At 41.0% G+C, this 18,175-nt stretch overlaps 1 long non-coding RNA gene across 1 annotated transcript in view; it reads left to right on the forward strand.

Moving 5' to 3' along the window:
- LOC135447734 (uncharacterized) overlaps positions 1 to 18,175 on the forward strand; it is a 114,853-nt gene that overhangs the window by 71,805 nt on the left and 24,873 nt on the right. The window lies entirely within an intron of this gene.

Raw genomic sequence — 18,175 nt, forward strand, 5'->3', positions numbered from 1 at the left:
ATATCTTTCTCTACCTTGAAGATACAGATAGATGTGTGAGCAACCCTCTATCTAACCAAGCCAGTGTTCCCTCCTGGCTAGAATAATTCATGCTAACTGCACAAAAAATATGTTTGTTAGGTGGGCTAATAGCAACAGAATGATAGAGACCTACTTTGAAATACAGCCTCCATTAATAAAGGTGTGGGCATTCAGTGGTGTCATGCTAAATGCCTTTCTTTTTTATGGAATGTTTATTCTGAAACACAGGGAAAGTAATTTCTTATTGTATTTTTTTTCCAGAGTATCTGTCAAATTATGTTGAGTATTTGCAGAGCAATAACTCAGGATTGACTGGTGGAAATCTTATAATCCAGGAACGTGACCCAGCACAATATCATCCTAATTTCCTCTGTGAGGATTAATTCTGCTGTTTTCTTCCTCCATGACAGTGAATTGAGCATGTAGCAGACTGTGCATGGTGAACGCATCCTGATCCCCTGTAATCTTTGCAAACACTTCAAGTGACCTTTTTGTTGAATGTCCTTTAAAAGCTTCTAGGATATTATCAAAAATAGCCAAAGAAATTACTGACAGAGCAAGCAGGACTCCATTTCTCCTCCAGCTTTGCTGTACAGCTCACATCTTTGCTGTGGAAAGTTCGTCTTCTTCACTGACTGGTTTTGCTTTCTCTGGATTAATCAAATGTTTATTTTAAACTGAACTCAAGTAGAATGACTGCTGAGCTAAAGAAGAAATTCCTGCATGTACAGTGAAGCAGGGTTTCTTTTCTCTTGCACACTGGGGTGCCTGTGCAGCTGAGTGGGAGCCACTGTGGGATGGTGATTTACCTGCACACCTTGTGCTGCAGACAGGGGCTGGCCAGGTACACCCAGAGAGGGCTGTGTGTGACAGATGCCAGTGGCAAACTGGGTCACTGACAGTGTTGTGCTGCAAACATGAGCCACCCTGCTGCCTCTCCTTGCTCCTCTCTCCTTACTACGCCTCCAGGAGGCACTGTTTCCAATAGAGGCACTTCACTGGTCTTTCCACTTGTGTAAATAGACTTTATTTTGCCTAATTAGACACAATTTTTGTTTTTGGCAAGGCAGGCCATTTACCAGAGTTTCCCAATGCTTCCTGCATGTCAAACACGTTGGGTCACTCTGCTGTACACGTGAACCCCCCCCAGCACCTGTGTGTGCAACAAGAACACTTGTGTTGAGAAAATACTTCATCAGGTTCTTAAACACCTGTGATTCTGCCTAATAAAGCCTGTGTAGCACACAGCTTTTATACTAAAGTTAATGATGCTTTAAGGCAGCGTGTTAGGTGCGTGCTTTGGCTGCAACAGCTGCCATTAATTTCCTGTGTGCTCTTGGTTTGTGTGTTTGACAATCCATCCATTTGTTTTCCCGGTCTCATCCATCATTTGTTCACAGTGCTTTCCAACAGTTGTTGTCTTGCTACCAGCCTCTAATTTCACGTCCTTAAATTCATCAGTGGGTTGTATTTATCTTGATTGACAATTCATCACAATTATTCCTGCAATGGAGAACGAGTTTTAAAGAAAGCAAGTCCCTTCCATGTGTTGTAGCTTACATGGAGCTTATCATCCCTGTTGGAAAGCAAACCTAGAGAAAATGGGACTTTGTCACAGGTACTATATTTCAGTTCTTCCCAAAATCTTTAAGAAAACACTGTTTAATACTTGTAACCCTGGAAGGAGCTCAGTTTGCTCAGCTGGGGCCATTTTCTCACCTGCAGGCTTCTGCTTTACTTATACTTGCACAAATCAAGAGCTCATCCAGACAATCTCTCAAGCTTTTATCACCATGACAGCTGAATACCACTGCCCTTGGTCTTGACTAAATTCTTCTTTCATTACATAGAGTTTGAGTTGTTATATGGAAAAATTACAGAATGTAACTCCGTGTTGTCTGCAGATAACACATGGGACAGGGGCTGAGTGAGCAGCCCGTTTTGCCCACCAGCTCTGTCCTGTTTAACACGCAGATCTGCAAGAAATTTATCTCTGGGTTTTTTATGCTTCATTTTTCATTTGGCTCTCCCAAGGGTTTTTAGAGCAGGACTGAGCCTTTTGGTGGCTGCCACAGTTTGGACATCTCTATGCTGGTCACCACTGGAGTTTGCTGAAGACATTTCTCAGCAAGCAAATCAGTGTTGTTCTGTGGAAGCAAAGAGTTATGAGATCTGAAAGAAAGGATATGGTAGGGTTTGTAGATCTGTCCCCTCTGTCTGTCCTACCCTGGCAGATGTGAAAGAGCTGCTGAGCTCAGTGTGTTTGCCCCACTCCTCCTTGGCCTGTGAGTGCTCCTTCCCTGTGCCCTCTGCCTGCCTGTGGCTCTGGTTGTAGTTTCTACCATCAGTGTCTCTGGACCTGACCCACACACCCAATCCCACCCAGGCTTCTGGAGCCCAGAAGCAGTTTTACCTCCCCTCCCAAATATTTCTTCTTGTTCATTTCCAATGTCTGGAATGACTGTAATACAACTGTGGACAACCCCCACCCCAACAAATTCCCATCACAGGTAGGAAAGTCATTTACTCCCACTGAGAGCACCAAGAGTTAAAATTTCTTTGCATTAAAGTGATGCTGAGAAGCAAAGAGTCATGGCAGTAAAGGCCATGGTCACCAGAAAATCACAGCTCCAAATTGTTTGCACCTAAACAAAAAAGCCTTGATAACCTTGTTATTTCTCTTAGATGGGTAAGGAACTTGGAGCATAAGGGGCCAAAAGGACTTAGCAAAATTTCTGGGTATCCTGTGCCAGAAGAAATTCTTCTCTGAGATTGTCCAGATTTACTTCCTATCTCACCAGAGCAGTTTCCTCCCATTTGCTTTTATAAACAGTTTTTATAGTACAGGTTTTGCTTTGGTTTTCTTGATGAAATTATTGCAGTGTTTGAGATACCTGCTGTGCTGGCTCTTGTCTGGGCAAGCAGAATAACCAGCTGGGGATTTTTCAAAGAGTTTCAAATGAGTTATGTCTCTGTCAATAGTAAAAAGTTATTCTATAGGATTAAAATACATAGAAGGGTGAAACACACAGAAAGCCCTGTGATTATACAATGACTTGTATTATGTAAATATGCAGAGCACTTTTCTGAAATGGTGGTTTAAAAAGGTGATTTTAGTGTCTGATTGAAAGTCTGTCCTTTGTCCTAAGCAAATCCAAGGAACTTGCAAGGAGGTTTCTCTGACTTGGCTTTTCTTTCCTTACTGTCTTGGTTTTTTTCTCTTCAGTTCACTTTGTGAGAGAAAGGAGGACACATCTTTCACATTTTTCTTGGTCACTTCAAATCCCATCAATACCCTTCTGCCGAGCAGGGGTTTGAGATGGTCCAGAACAATTTTCTATTCATCTTCCTTTCCTGTCCAAGCTGTTATCGACCTTCTTTCAATTCTTCTCTTTGATGATAGTTAACCTTGTCCCTTGCATGTTTCTCTGTCTGATTTCTGGCTTTTTAATAGGCACTTAGTTCTACAGTTTCTCAAGTGTGAGTTTGGTGCTTCAGTTCATTGGTGCAGCTTTCATCTCCTTTCTGATTGCAGACTGTAATAACTTCCCATTTTGAAAGCAGAAACATTCTCTGATTTTACTGTGCCAAGCTTGTGTGCTCTACAGTTCCTTCAGACAGTCCCAGTTCTTCATTGATGGAAGTATTTTCCTCTTCCCTCAGGTCTCCCTCATTCCCAGTACTCGCTCTTGTAGTGGGGCTCTTTCTCACATCCTGAAATAGAGATTCAGTTTTATTAGATTACTTTAAGTTGCTACTAAAGCTGCTTCTAGAAGAGAAAGAGTAACAAAAGCCTGCTTATCTGAATTGGAATTCCCAATGTTTCCTTAATATTTAGCACAGTCTCTTACCCACAACCAGCCAATTTTAAGCAGTGCAGGATTGGTGAGTTACCCCCAGTTCCAAGTTTCACCAGGCATTTCCTTTGAGCTAAGCAAAGGTGAGCCAGAAGTGTGATAAGTTTGTGTCTGCTGGAGATGGTTGAATAAAATGGGGCATTTTTTTACAGGTCAGGGAGGAAGGTGCTGGCCATGATGTGCTAGGGAGCTCTAAGGGAGCAGAGCCTGCCAAAGAAAGGTGCACCTGGGTACCTGCTGCTGCTGCATCACATCTCTTAAATGGCTTCCAAAGGTTTCCAAATTTTCTTCTATTTTGCTTAGCAGCAAACCCATCTCTTGACTAATCTCTCTGCCTAATTTCTACTTGAGCGCTGACTTCTGAAATTAAGTTGTTTTTTTTTTTTCCTAAGTCTCATTGCTTGATGCAATGGCAACTTTTCTTTTGGTTCCAGTGCTTCCCATAAAGCTCAGGAGTGCAAAGAAAGAGCTTCAGGCTAAGGCAGAATTGCTACCATTTTGTTTTGCTTAATCTATTGATCTGGATCCTTTAATGAAGACTAACACAGCGGGCCTCCTGCCGAGGAACTTCTTTAGTGACTTTCAAAATACAAAAGGCTCATTATGATGCAGAGTGAAAATCACTCTTTTATGCAGGGGTAGAGTGTGTTGCTCTTTGTGTGCCACAGAGACCCACCAGTCCTGCAGTAATTTGCACTCATCAGGGAAAAATCTTGTGTCTGCTGTGATGATGGGCTCAGAAGTTAAAAGTTTCTTGCAGGTCACTTTTAACTACCTTGCCTATTTATCTGGCAGGAGGATAATAGCAGATTGATGTTTTATAGGCAGGAGTCAGGGTGAAAAGAGCAGTCCAAACACCCGGTTATGAATATCTTTGCGCATTTCATTTCTTATCTTTTTATTTCCACCTGCTACACTTTGATGGTTATAAAAGAAGTCGACACTTGTAAAGATGCTCCTTGAAGCACTTTATTCTTGTTTTCTGAAAATACCTTTGTAAGCAAGATATGCCACAAAGGCAGGGTGGGCTCCTAGCATAACTAAGGCTCTTTTCCACTTAGAGGTAAGTGGTTGTTTTTATCTCTCCTGTTTGTAAGAGTGGGCTTCATCCTGAAAAAAGGGGTCACCTGCTCCATTGCTAAGTGTTCTTTTTAAAAATAGCATCTATATAGAAAATTTCATTGAATGGGTACCAGGGCATCACCTGAGATTCCTATACCTCCAGTCCTCAGGAGAGAACAGGGATTTTAATAATGCAGATCTTTTATGAAAACTTAATGAGGCTGTCTGTCAAGGGTAAGGAAATACATTTGTTTACTCACTGAAACAATTTTCACAAATCAACTCACAAAGGTGCTTTGCTGTCCTTTTATTTCAGTTTATTTTCCCAGAATGTATCCCAGATAGGCAGAATGGAGGGATCTGTGCAGGGAAGATTCTTCCAAGTTCCTATAAAATGTGCCATGCTTGTAAGTGTTGAGAGATTAAAGTAAGATGGAGCAGAAACAGATGCACTTTAAAAACTGAATAACTAAAGAAAAACATCTTCATAACTGATTGAAGTTCTACTTTCCCCATTCTGTTTTTTTACTAAAAGCTTGAACCCCCATGACCTGATTTATAAATATATCCCTCCCTCAGTCAGTACTTATTTCAAGCCAGATTTTCCTACAGCTCCCAGGTTTTTAGCACACAGGTATTTGGATATTCAGAGACCTGTTGATGTGGCAACATTAAAACCAATTGAAACATGCCACCCTATGCCAGAAGTGAATGTAAACTCTTTGGGTCAAGCTTTTAGAAATAAGTCGATTTGATTGGCTCCCAAAATATTGTCAGTGGGTTTCAATGTGGGAATTGGCTGAATCAGAAATCAAGTGTCTTGTCACACAATGGGTCTTGTCACTCTTTGTAATCATCTTTCTGGAGAGAAAATTGCTTGTAGTGTTTCAACAGCTGAGTTTTGCCATGCAAAATATTTTTTATGCTTAAAGTGAAATCCTTCACTTTGCCAGTGGACAAAGGTCTGACTAAGCCAGCCCAAGTGCTAGGTACTAGATTGTTACCTGTGGAATGTGGCTGTGTGCTGACTAAAAGGATCAGGGCAAGTTTGAAAATACAGCCCCAAGTAATGAGGCATTCCTCCCAGGTTACAGGATGCTCTTATTCTTCAGCAGTTTTGAAGATTTTCCAGCATGCCCAGAGGACCAATGTCACTCTGACCTAATTTACATTGTCAACACAGCTCTTTGCCCAAGGAGTGTGATTGCCAAGGAATACAGATGGCAAAGCCATGACAGAAGTCTAAATATTTTTCCAAATATACATAAATTCCACACGGCTTGTCTGAGGAGGGAGCATTTCCCGTGTAAATCTCTCAAGTGTAACTAATTACTGTCACACTGTCTTCTTTGGGGATACAAAACTGACTCTGAAAAGAAGGGAGCTTTCTTTTGCTCATTCATTCAGGAGAGATGGTTGAGATTTGGAACATTTGGACCTTGTGGCTGGTAACAGATCTGAGCTGGGAGGTGCTGAGTGAGTTTGAGGGTGGCATCTGTGTGGAGACTCAGCGTGCAGGGTGGCACAAACACAGAGTGAGCATCTCCCAGCCCCTCCTTTGCAGGGGACTTGTACAACACTTTTCTTGGTTTAGAAACACAGTTCAGGTATCCCATGAGGATGGTGAGACACTGAGGAAGGCTTGCAGTCTCAGGCAGCTGTCATCTTAGTTCTTTGTTAGGCACAGGAGCATAATCCCATCAAATACATTTGGAATTGCACAAGGTAAAAAAGCTCCTTGCTTCAGGAGTTCACATTTAGCTCCAGTCACTTCGGTGGTGTGTTTCTCTAAAATGGAGTTGGTCTAAAGCCTTTAAAAGAAAGCCCAAAAGCACTAATGATGCTGATATTTTTTTCCTCCAGAAAACCAATACAAGGAGGAATTTGTCTGAAATGTTTTACTTTCACAGGAGGTACCTACAGATTTTTTTTTATCTCAGCAAATTGCACCATGCACATTTGGCATGCAGAAAATGTAACAACTCTGCCATCATCTTGCTTTTTAAGAACTAATAAATACCACCATTTAGTACTTTCTATTTTGTGCCATCAACATTTAGAATTCAGCAGATTGAATTTCACAGCAGGTTTGGTGTAAGCCTTTAATCTTAATAACGATCCCTTGATCTACCATGGTCCGTCCAACTTGGAGGTTGTTAGAGGTCCCTTCTGGGAACTTTCCAGCTGTTTCTGTTTAGTTCATGTATATTTATTTACATGACTCTTTAACCCCATTTGGTAACAGAAAAATAGGGTAGGATTTAGCGGCAACTACTGTTGATCATTTTCCAGAGAACTGAGTACAGCAAGGGAAAAGCAACATATGGCACCATTTTCTTTACTGATCACTTATTATGTACTGCTGTGACCTCATCAGTGCCTTTGGCTGTACTGCTATAGGTTCAAGAAAAAGGCTGGAATATTTTTCCTTTTAAGCTTTCAGACAAAAGCAAATGTGACCTGGAGGTAATTTGTGCATGCATCACACCACACTGAAAAGAGCGTAATTTCTGTCTGGGAAAATGAAATAGACTTTTTAGTATTGTGTTTATAATTAGATTTTAAAATCTTATTTTTGTTAAGTTGGAACTCATCTTCCTGCATTGCTGTTCCATTTGTGCTGAGAGCTCACATTTTCATCATGACAACCCCCTCTGAATTCAGCTAACAGCTTTTTAGTTTAACATTAATATTTTGCCTCTAACGCTATATCAGAATCCTGTGTAATTTCTAAATATTACTTGTTTTTCTCCTCTTTCACCAGAATAGTTCTGCTGTTCTTGCAGAGCTACTTGCAAAAAAAAAAAAAAACCCTTGCAAAATTGCTTTGTCAAATTGCAGTCAAAGTGGTCATGTTGTTGCCAAAGTGGTCGTGTTGTTCAGCAGAGGATGGCTCAGTGTGAGTTTGAATGAAAAATTTTAAAAATACATGAATTAAAAATAATAAATTCTGTTATTTTGCATTAAAAAAATGGAAATATGGGGAAATTCAAGGCAGAAGTTGCAGAGGATATGAGGCAAATGCTCCTCTCAGTTATGCCAGAGTGGCTTTGTTGTCTCCCTAGTCCATCAGTGCCACTCTGTTGAGCTGCTGGTGGTAATTTGTCCCATGAAGATTAATGACCTGGGGAGAACAGAAGAAATTAGTTGGGTTTGATTTTTCAGACTGCCTAATTCAACTTATTCCTGTGCAGAATTTTGAAAGCACTGGACCAGCACTTCAAAATGCTGTCTCATGGACATTGGAGGTAATTAGTGACTGTATGTATGAAATTTTTAAAATGCTCTGATATGATAAACACATCAATTTCTGTGCTATTGATCACAAAAGCATTATGTAGTCAAGAGGTCAGGGCGCTGCTGTGTGATCACATCCTGAGCTGTTCCAGGAAAAACCTGTTAGTTGCAAAGCAACATTAACTCTGGTGGCACTGAAAGAACAAAATATGGAATTTAGCTCCTTGTGTTTGATGGCCTGGAGGGAGCATGGCCTGTGCAGCCACTTTCCCACATGGAGTTACAATGCAATTTCTTATTGAATTATTAAAAATCAGCTACTTTCCATGTAAAGAGTGTGCTACATATCTGACCCCTGCACTGTTTTTATTTACTGACATATAAGAAGTTATTTATATACTGACACTCTTATTCTCATTTGGTAAGAAAGTTTTCATCCTTTTCTTTTTATTTCTGGTGAGTGCTGAAAAGGAAACAGATCCTCTGCTGTTGGCATAAAATGAATCAGGAAAAAACCCCAAAGAATACCTACAAAATCTGCACAGAGAAAAAGATTCATAATTCTTCGATATTCAGCTTGATATTCTGTGAGCTGCTGACCTTTCCTGCATTATTAAAGATGCCTTGACTAATATTGCATAGTGTCTCTGGCAGATTTTGATGGTAATGTGCTCTGGAGAGTCTTCCATAGGCAAAAATTGCTAGCAGGACTAGGGCAGGAGAGCTTCAAAAGCCTGAATTTGAAATATGTCACTCGAACTATGCATTCTGTGTACTCAGGTGTAAGCATGGGGAATAATTTAATTGAGGAGTAAGAAAAAAATCTTGTAAAAGAACTGCCAGAGTGTACAGAAGGCTATGGAAATAACACTGAGGAAAAAAATGGTACTTTGCTAATTACCTCTGCTACAGTGGTGTTAGCCACACATTCAATACCCTTACAAAAATAATCAGAATTGGAGAAAATGAAAAAATTCAATTCTTACTCTTGTGCCTGAGGATATGGTATTGCATTGCATCCTAGAATATAAAATTACATGGGTACACATAAGAATGATAATGATATTCCAGTTCAAACTGAAAATGAGATTTTGAGGTTTGTATTTAATTGTATTAAAATCTTTAATGATGTTTTCCTGATATTTTCGAGCAAAAAAGTATTATTTGCAAATTTTTTTGCTGATAAGTGAAATAGAAGAAGGTGAATTCCTGCAAAAATCCATGTTGCAGATACAGTCCAGAACCTACTTTTGGGGATCAGATCTAGAAATATGGTACTGAATACCACGAAAACTCTGAGATTTGACCTTGATGTTCTTTGTCCTAAAAAGCCCTTTTACATGATGAGCCATCCTCTGGGCAGTTGCAGAGCTGCTGTCGAGCTATTTCCAATCTGGCAGAAGGGGCTGATGCCAAAACAAACGTGGTGAAAGAGAGCAGGACAAACACAGGGCGCAGCTCCCTCTGACGTGTGCGAAGAGCTGCTCTGAAAGCCTGGCTGCAGCTGTGGGCTGGAGAATCTGGTGTCCAGGTGAAGGACCTGGTGAGGAACAGAAACCTTTGTAAGGTGTCCAGGTAAAGAACCTGGTGAGGAACAACCCCTGTAAGGAACAGAAACCTCTGTAAGGTGCCCAGGTAAAGAACCTGGTGAGGAACAGCCTCTGTAGGTGCTGGAAAAGGAGCAGGAGAGGCTGTTTGGTGCTCAGGCAGAATTTAAAATTGCACCAGGAGCAGCCCTGCAGGAAGGGATGTGCAGCACAGGGATTAAAGCTGCGCTCAGAGGTTTGGGGATAAAAGGCTCTGCAGGTGAGCAGTTTAGCAGGGCATTAATTGGGCAGTGGGGAACATCCCCTGGAGATGCAGAGGAGCAGGCCAGGGAGGATGGTGCTGGAGGAACGTGTGGATGCCATTGCCCAACTCTGTTGCAAAGATTGGTTGAACTTTATGGCTCCCTCACACAATTGTGGTTGCCAATTTTTTGAGCAATTTATGTAATTTTACAGACAAAAATGTGACTGTGGGTAGATAAGTGGTCTGTTCATATTCCACCCCAAATCATGCAAATGAGTGTCAAACCCTGAAAACACACTTTATCAATTTGAATCCTGCATAATTATTAATAAGTTTGCTTAACTGTGGGAGAGTGATGAATCTATTTTATAGCATGTTCACAAAACCTTTCAGACTGTTTATCTGAGGTTATTGCATTGCCATGGTGCTGTTTGGGGAATGCAAGGCCCTACAGCATGAGGGACATTATAATCACTTATTTATACCCGTGCAGATCCTGCCATAAGTGTCCCTGTTGTTTGAGGCAACAGCCCTGGCTAACTTAGCAGGTGCACTCACCATATGTCAGAGCCCTGTAACTGATCACCGACATATGTGCAAAAATTAGCAATAAAGCAATGTGAAGGCTGTAGTGGCTATAGTGTAGATTTAATCCTCTGCTGTGCTGGGCTTATTGTCTCTGCTGTGCCAAAGCATCCAAACGTGTGTTTAGCTTCGAGCCTGTCATCAGTCCTAAAAAAGTCAATGCAAAACTCAAGCCTTAAATACTCTGGACAGTAAACATTAAACACTGAGAAGGAAAAAAATATATTGACAACAGGATTTTTCTCCCAATGCATTCAGCCACTTTGTTTGCCTTACGTGCAGTTCTTTAGGTGCTGCCTCTGTTCTTTACATCACCCAGAGGCACTGAGGCATTTGCCCTCATTGTGCTGAACAAAGAGTAAAGAAGAAACCCTGCTCTGAATTGTTTAAGTCTAAAAAAATATGAAACTGGTAACTTACCTGACTCTTTATTCTGCTGGCTGAATTGAGTACAAGAAGCACATGTGGGCCTTGCATCCTCATTCTTCCTTCTTTCTTTGGGGATATTTTGAAATTTCCCATCATGTCTTCTGCCATGGGAGCAGGGGACCACAGCCTCCTTTTGCTCTCCTTTCCCCATTTCCATACTGCAGCTCTCAGCTTTCTGCCGTTGACATTTCATTTCTTCTGCTGCTCCCAGGGTGGCAAAGATGAGGTGGGACTCTTGTGCCAGCAGTCCTGTGATGTGTAGGGCACTAATAACTCCCTTTTGATGTGGTTCCACATGTAAAAGTGTCTGCAGGGACACAGATGGCTTTTAGTTTTCTATTTCATTTATTTGTTTCCCTCCATTTTCTGTAAAATCAAATTGATTCTTTGCCATGCTTACTGCAGTCCCAGAAATACGGACCTTCATCAAGTGCCAGGTGTAAAGTTTTTACATTACATTTAAGTAGAAAAATGCAATAGTGGAGAGCACAAGACCTCACAAGTTTTTAGTGCTAATGGACCAGTTATGTGACTGGTGACAAGGATGTGGATCATTTGTTTTGTTCCTTCACTAAATCTACTTCCAGACCTCTCCTGAAACATATGAAGGTAAAAGGAAAAAATCAAAGTGAAGGCAGTTTTTATTGTTCCTTAGCAAGGACTGTAAATCTTGCTGAGTTTCTAGGTAAGACTGCTGTGATATACACCTGTGTAGAAGTTTAAATTGAATTTGATGAGAAAAGGCCTGATTTTACTCCCTTGCTAGCAGAAGACTTAATAAATGCAAGGCAAAGTAAGCTGATTCACTTAAATGAGTTTGTGTTGAAACCATAATTCATAATTGAACCAATTAAGACTCTCTTTAAACAAAAAAAGACTCTTTTTAAACAACCAAAAAAGACATTGCAGATAGAGTCCAATATTAGCAATATTTACCTGAATTTCAACCAGTGAAAATGACAAGCGCAAAGAAGTAGTGGGAGCAAAACCCCCATTTCTCACTCTTATAGCAAGCAGATATTTTGGAGGAGTGTGTAACTGAGCTGGGGAGGCTCCTTGGGAGAGAACTGCAACAGGTGCTGAGTGTTCCTGTCAATGGGAAGATGCTGTTTGCTGAAGGCAGCTCTCACTTGTTTGATAATTTTTCAGACCATATGACAAGCACTGCACAGTGCATTGTTAAAAGCCTGCACAATTAGAGATGCTAAAATGCTTTGGTCAGATCTTTGTCCTCATAATTAAACATGCATGATGGCAATCGATGTGTAATGATAATGAATAAAAGCCAATAGAGGCACTGCTATTAGGGCTTTTTAATTTGCTGTTTGTTTGTGTGTCTGTTATGGGATTTCCTTTTAAGGAGAACAATATCTTATTATTTAAGCCATTTGACTAGATTGCACTTGCTATAAATGATAAAATTATAAATTATAAAACCAGTATTGTGCATTTGGATGATTGATTGATTAGTTCAAAGATAAGTTTGTACTTCTGTTTTCAATTTAATGGGAATCTAGAGAAGATGTCTTCTCAGCAGGTTACCAATTCTTAATTACCAGCTTCTCGGTTTCTGATGAAATGAAAATCTTGAAATTGAAATATTTTCAAACGTTCTCAGTGCTTCTGCTTCTGCTCTGCACCAGGCAGTGTTAAGATGCTTATTTGAAACTCATTTTTGTGCAGTTTTATTGGAACTTTCAGGTGTGTAGAGAAAGTAACTAAAGCAGATCAGATTTTATAATTGTGTGTTTTGATGCAGAGAAATGAGTACAAAGAATTTAGCATCATTGACTTTTGCTGTAAGTTTTTGCTAATGAAATTTTATCTGAGTGATGAACATTATTAAGCTGACAATGTGTGTGATATTCCAGCTGTGGATTGCAGTTGGCTGGGTTATGCTCTTTCTTATCTTCCATCGCATAAGAAAAGACCTACTTAGTGGGTGTTTTTTTAATATTCAAAGGCTACAATTAAAAATCAAAAAAACCCAAATGGAACAGAATATGAAAACCTCTATTGATAACACATTTGTGAATGAGATGAGACTAGTCTGTGCATTCAGTAGCTCATCATTTCAAAAAGTTCCAAGGAACTTTCCCTTCCCTTTCATTTAAAGTTTGAACAGATTAATTATTTAGGGCACTGTGTACTGTCAGGTATGTTGATTTCCATGGCCCTTTCCTAACTTTACCTCCTGGAGATGTGACCTGATGTAGTCATAGTGAAAAAGAATATTACATGCATACCTATGAAATGATATCTTTTCAAAATGTTATAATATCCAGACAGTGTCCTGCTGCTGAAATTTCCTTTGAACAGAGTATTTGAAGGAAGGCAGATTTATTTGATCAGGGGTGAGGTGGTTGGGAACCTGTGGGGAGCAGGTGGGAGGATTCAGAAGGGAAACAGTGAAAGCCCAAAGGGAGTCAGGATCCCTGTGATCAGCTGTGAGCTCCTGGGGCTCTGAGCTGCTCTTGGCTGGGATTTCATGGTTCAGTCCCTTGCAATGTCCATTCTTCCAAGCAAGCACATTTCAGGGCATCCAGGGTTCCCAAACCATCCTGAAGCCAAGATAATTTCATCACTTCTGAAAAACTGGGGTTCAGAAAGCCAGAGACACTGAGCTGAAAAAGTTGGGACTCCTTGTTTCTGAGTCTGGTATAGATAAAAAGTGTTTGTAACAGCTCTGAGACTGAAAAACATCACAAATTTCAGTCAGTTGCCCCTGGTATCAGGATAAATTTTGGAAATATAGTGTTTCTGAAGCAAGAGAATTTCTATTAAAGGTTCCTTGTAGGAGGAAAGATGCCAATTTACCCTGAGTATGAGCTAAACAAATTCTACAATGTCAATATTTCAGGCCAATTGAAAGTTAAAGATTTGACCAGATTGAATTTGCATTTTTTTTTGGCTTTGATCTTTTGCCCACAATAAAAGCTGCTTTTCAGGGCAATATGAGACCATGCCAAACTCTGTGTTTTGTGAAGTAGCAACACTTTTTGAATATGTGCTGCTTCCATGCATGTGCCATCTAGAAATTGCCTGTCTGGGAAACAGCAGATGCAAAAAGGAGCAGGATGACTTGGATAAAGCAAATCAAGAGCAGAGTGGGTGACCTCTCTGAATTGCATTGCATACATTCCCAAATGATGAGTTTATGGAAATTCAAGAAGTGGCAGCTTCTATGGGAGGGCGGAAGAAGTGTGGGAAGAGGGAGAGGGGGAAACTTCCTGGGTTTCAATAGAGAAAAATAGAAGCAAAGAAAAAAACAAAGGCAAAAATCATCTGTGGGATGAGAAAGGCAGTGCAGTGTAAAAAATTGCACAAGGCAGGGGCTTTTCTGGGATTTTGGATTTAAAGCCATGGGTGTTGTGGATGTCCCATCCCTGGCAGAGTTCAAAGTCAGGTTGGAAAATGCCTTGAGGAGCCTTCTCTAGTGGGAGATATCCCTGCCCATGGCAGGGGTTGGGATTAGATGATCTGTCCCAAGGTCCTTTCCAACCCCTTTCTATGCTTCCACAGATCATGTAAATCTCCTACAAGGAGCAAGTAGGAGAAAATGCTAAAATATTTGGTGATGACCAGGCTGGAAGGCAGAATGGAAAGAACACATGCCAAAAGCAAAATAATGCAAGTCTTGGGTCTGCACTGTGAACTGGCTGGATTGCACTGCCAGAGTCAGGTCGCACCTGGTGAGTTCTGTCCTGAGACAGGGACATGCTGTGGCATTTGAAAAGTCAAAGTTCTATAAACCAGTTAAAAAACCACAGCCAGCTTTGTTCCTGCACAGACACAGCAGCTTCTGCCTTCCCATGGGCACGGTGATCTTTTAAAATGAGAAATGCAAAAATAAGATACATGACAAATACTAGAGGCTACTGACTGATAAGAACCTTGCCTGAGGGAGATTTCCACAGGGCTTGCCAGGAGAGTTCTGCCTCCAGCTGCTCAGATTTTCAGAATTTAAGCCTTGCCTTCACTGAGCTACAAAGCATCTGAGGTAAATGTAGCAGTGGGACAGCACTCCCAGGGATGAATATATTAATGTGGGTGCATCTGGGCTGTCATTCTGTAATGGGTTCTGCTTCAACATTGGATCTTGTTTGTGTGCACCTTTGAGGTGCTGCTTTTGTGCCAAACTGCCTGCCCCAGAGCAGACTGTGGCCAGGTCAGTGACAGCCATGGGAGGACATCAGAATGCTTGGGGTAACTCCTGTCCCTCTGCCTCTCCCATTGCCACTGAACCCAGGCATCCTGTGTCCCTGAAGCCCTCCTAGCTAATGAGAAATACATAGCATAGTAGAAACTCATGAGCCTTGGAAATGATGTGTTTCAGTATTGGAGCTTTATTGAGCCACTTACCCTTTTCCCTGGTGCAAATCCTTTACAAGGAAAGAGGCAAAAGGGAGCCTAGGTAGTGCTTGATTAAGAGAGGTGCTTTGGAGAATGTCACTAAAACTATGGGTGTTCTGATTTTTTAATTATTGTTTTAAGCATATTTCTTTATGCCTCCAACCAGCTTGGCTCTTTGAGAAATATCTGGGCCTTTTGCTCTGCAATAATTCATAGGCAGCTCCATCAAAAGAGAGATCTTGGAATGCCCATAACCTATTCTGTGTTCACTGTGCTCAGCCAGTGCTGATGACCTAGAGCTGGTCTCTGTGTCATTGCAAAATGGGACTCAGGACACTGAAATAGCTCTAGAGTTCACCTGATTAACTTCCCCCCCCCCCAATCTACAGAGAGTTTTCTTTCTTGTTTAGACCCAGACTAACGAGAGTTGGTCCTTTGAGTCCTTGTCAGTGCACTCAAAAGGAAAAGAAGCAGGGGTAAAATGCTGTCCTGCCTTTAGATTGTTGAGAGTGAGGAAGTGCTGAAAATTTGTCCTTAAGAGTCTGGTGCAAATACCAGTTTATGTGAAATTATGTTGGTGTTCTGTAATATTAAACTTACAGACTGGATCCTTCTGGAATAGACATTTCTTACATTTGTGTTTCTGTTCTGGTTTCTAGCTAGAAGAGTGTTTATTTAGCAATCCTGATAATGAATGAAAAGATTAGTTCTCCAAAAAAATGTATACTCACCTTCTGAGAGGTGTAGTCAGAGTTTTATCTGCTAACTGATTTGTATTAATGTCACATTCAACCCTGCAGCCAGCAAACTATGAGCCCATCCCCTTATTTTTATGTGCAGCCAGGAACAGAGGGGTAGAGAATGGTCTTCATACAAACTAGGAGATAAAGAGATTGCCATGGCAAGAAAATGCTGCAGGAGCTGGAATGGCTCTGTCATTGAAGCCAGCATTGATCTAACCCTTTTATTTTTTTTCTAAAGGACTAACTGAAAGTGAGTTGCAAAGGAAAATCAATTCTGAGAATCATTAGGGTTGGAAGGAACCTCTCCTGGGTCGCACAGTCCATCACTCCTATGATTGTTCCTAAACCAACTCTAACAACTGGGTATCTACTCGTATTTTTTATGATGCCTCTACGTTTTTCTTTGGCTGGTTGCAACAGTAATGTTAAAACAAACATTCTTTAAAAAAAGAAACATTGCAAAGCAAGCCCTTGAGTGCATTTTAGCTGACAGATAATCTTCAAGGCTCATTTACTTTAAGAAAGTTACAGTACTCAGATGTCAATGTGTATTCATCTTTGTGGGTGGCAAGAAAATTAGAAATATTGCTGCCTCTTTTTGTTTTTGTGAGTGGGTCTTAGGCTCTCTGAACAATATCCGAGTTTTAAATGAATGTCTAAATCTCCAGTGCTCTTGAAAGAATTAAAAAAGCAGTTTGTGGTTCTTGTCAAGGGCAGGGAAACCTTGCTTAGAGTCAGAACTGCAGGCTCATAGGACAAAATGTCACTAACGTGGATGGAATGGTTCCAGGAAGGTGTCACCAGCCTTGGTTTGTGTGAGACCCAGCTGAAATCCTGCAGAAGATGCAGGTTAATCTTGGACCAAAATGTCACTCAGACCCCTGGGCTGCTTGGTGTCTTCTGCTCTGTGTTCCAGCAGCTTTTCTCACCTGAGCTGGGTTTTGCTTTGTGTTGGGGAAGGAAGTTGGCAAATCACACCAGCATTTTGGTGCCTCTGTAGTGTGGAATGGGAAGGTTCTTTCTTTGAAAGCTTGGATAAAGGAAGCCCAGCTGTTTAGCTTTTGTTTTCTCATTCTGTGTGCTTTCCTCCAAATGCCCTGCAGGCATCTGTCCACAGGTTTGTGGGTTCAGTGCATGACAGACGAGAATCACAGAATGCTGGGGTGGGTTGGGTTGAAAGGCACCTTAGGGACCCTCCATGGGCAGGGTGTCACCACTGGGTCAGGCTGTGCAGGGCCATCCAACCTGGCCTAGAATGGTTCCAGGGATTGGCATCCACAGCCCTGGGCAACTCTCTTGTTCCACTCCCTGCTACCTACCAGCAGGAATAACAACCACCCCACCCATGCAGCTCTCTCATGAGAACTGCATTAATTTAATTTAATGAGAGCTTATTTGGCTGTCTCTGTCCATTGGCATTGGAATGACATTCTTTGTTGGGCTACCAAGGCAGGGAGAATGGGCAATTTCCCCATCTTGGACTTCACCATTTTGGAGCAGTGCAAGAGTGAGCCCAGAGGGGACTCTGGGGGTTATGGTGTGAGCACTCATAGCACTGCAGATTCATCCCTTTATTTCTCACCAGATACCTCCAGAGATAGAACATAAAATAATTCAGTAATAACCTAATGCTTTGCCCTAATCTGGCATCTCACACTTTCATGATTTAGAAAAGAGGCAGTTAAATTAGAATATCAAGAAAACTCCTGCACGACGCTTTACTTTAGTTGCATAATTTTGCAACAGCAATTACCTCAGCTACAAATTTAATTTAAAAACTCTTTGAAAGCACAGTCTCTCTTATCACAAAATATACTTGAAATCAATGAAGGATGATTTCATTCCAAGTCTGAAGATACTATTTAATAGCCAGGAAAGAAACCTGCACACAGACACACATTCTTGTTAATAAATTCTGCTGTGGTGATTACAAATTTGGATGTGCACGAATTCATTTATTCGTGGCAAAACATGAATTATAAACAATATTTGCTGACTTGGTGCAGTTGCATTCTTGCACATAGCCAGAAAATAGGCAGGAACTCTTGAAAATGATCCTAATCATGATGCTATTAAGTAAGATGCAGAGAACATACT

The sequence above is a fragment of the Zonotrichia leucophrys genome, chromosome 4A (genome assembly GCF_028769735.1).
Source record: "Zonotrichia leucophrys gambelii isolate GWCS_2022_RI chromosome 4A, RI_Zleu_2.0, whole genome shotgun sequence".
Taxonomy (NCBI): Eukaryota; Metazoa; Chordata; class Aves; order Passeriformes; family Passerellidae; genus Zonotrichia; species Zonotrichia leucophrys.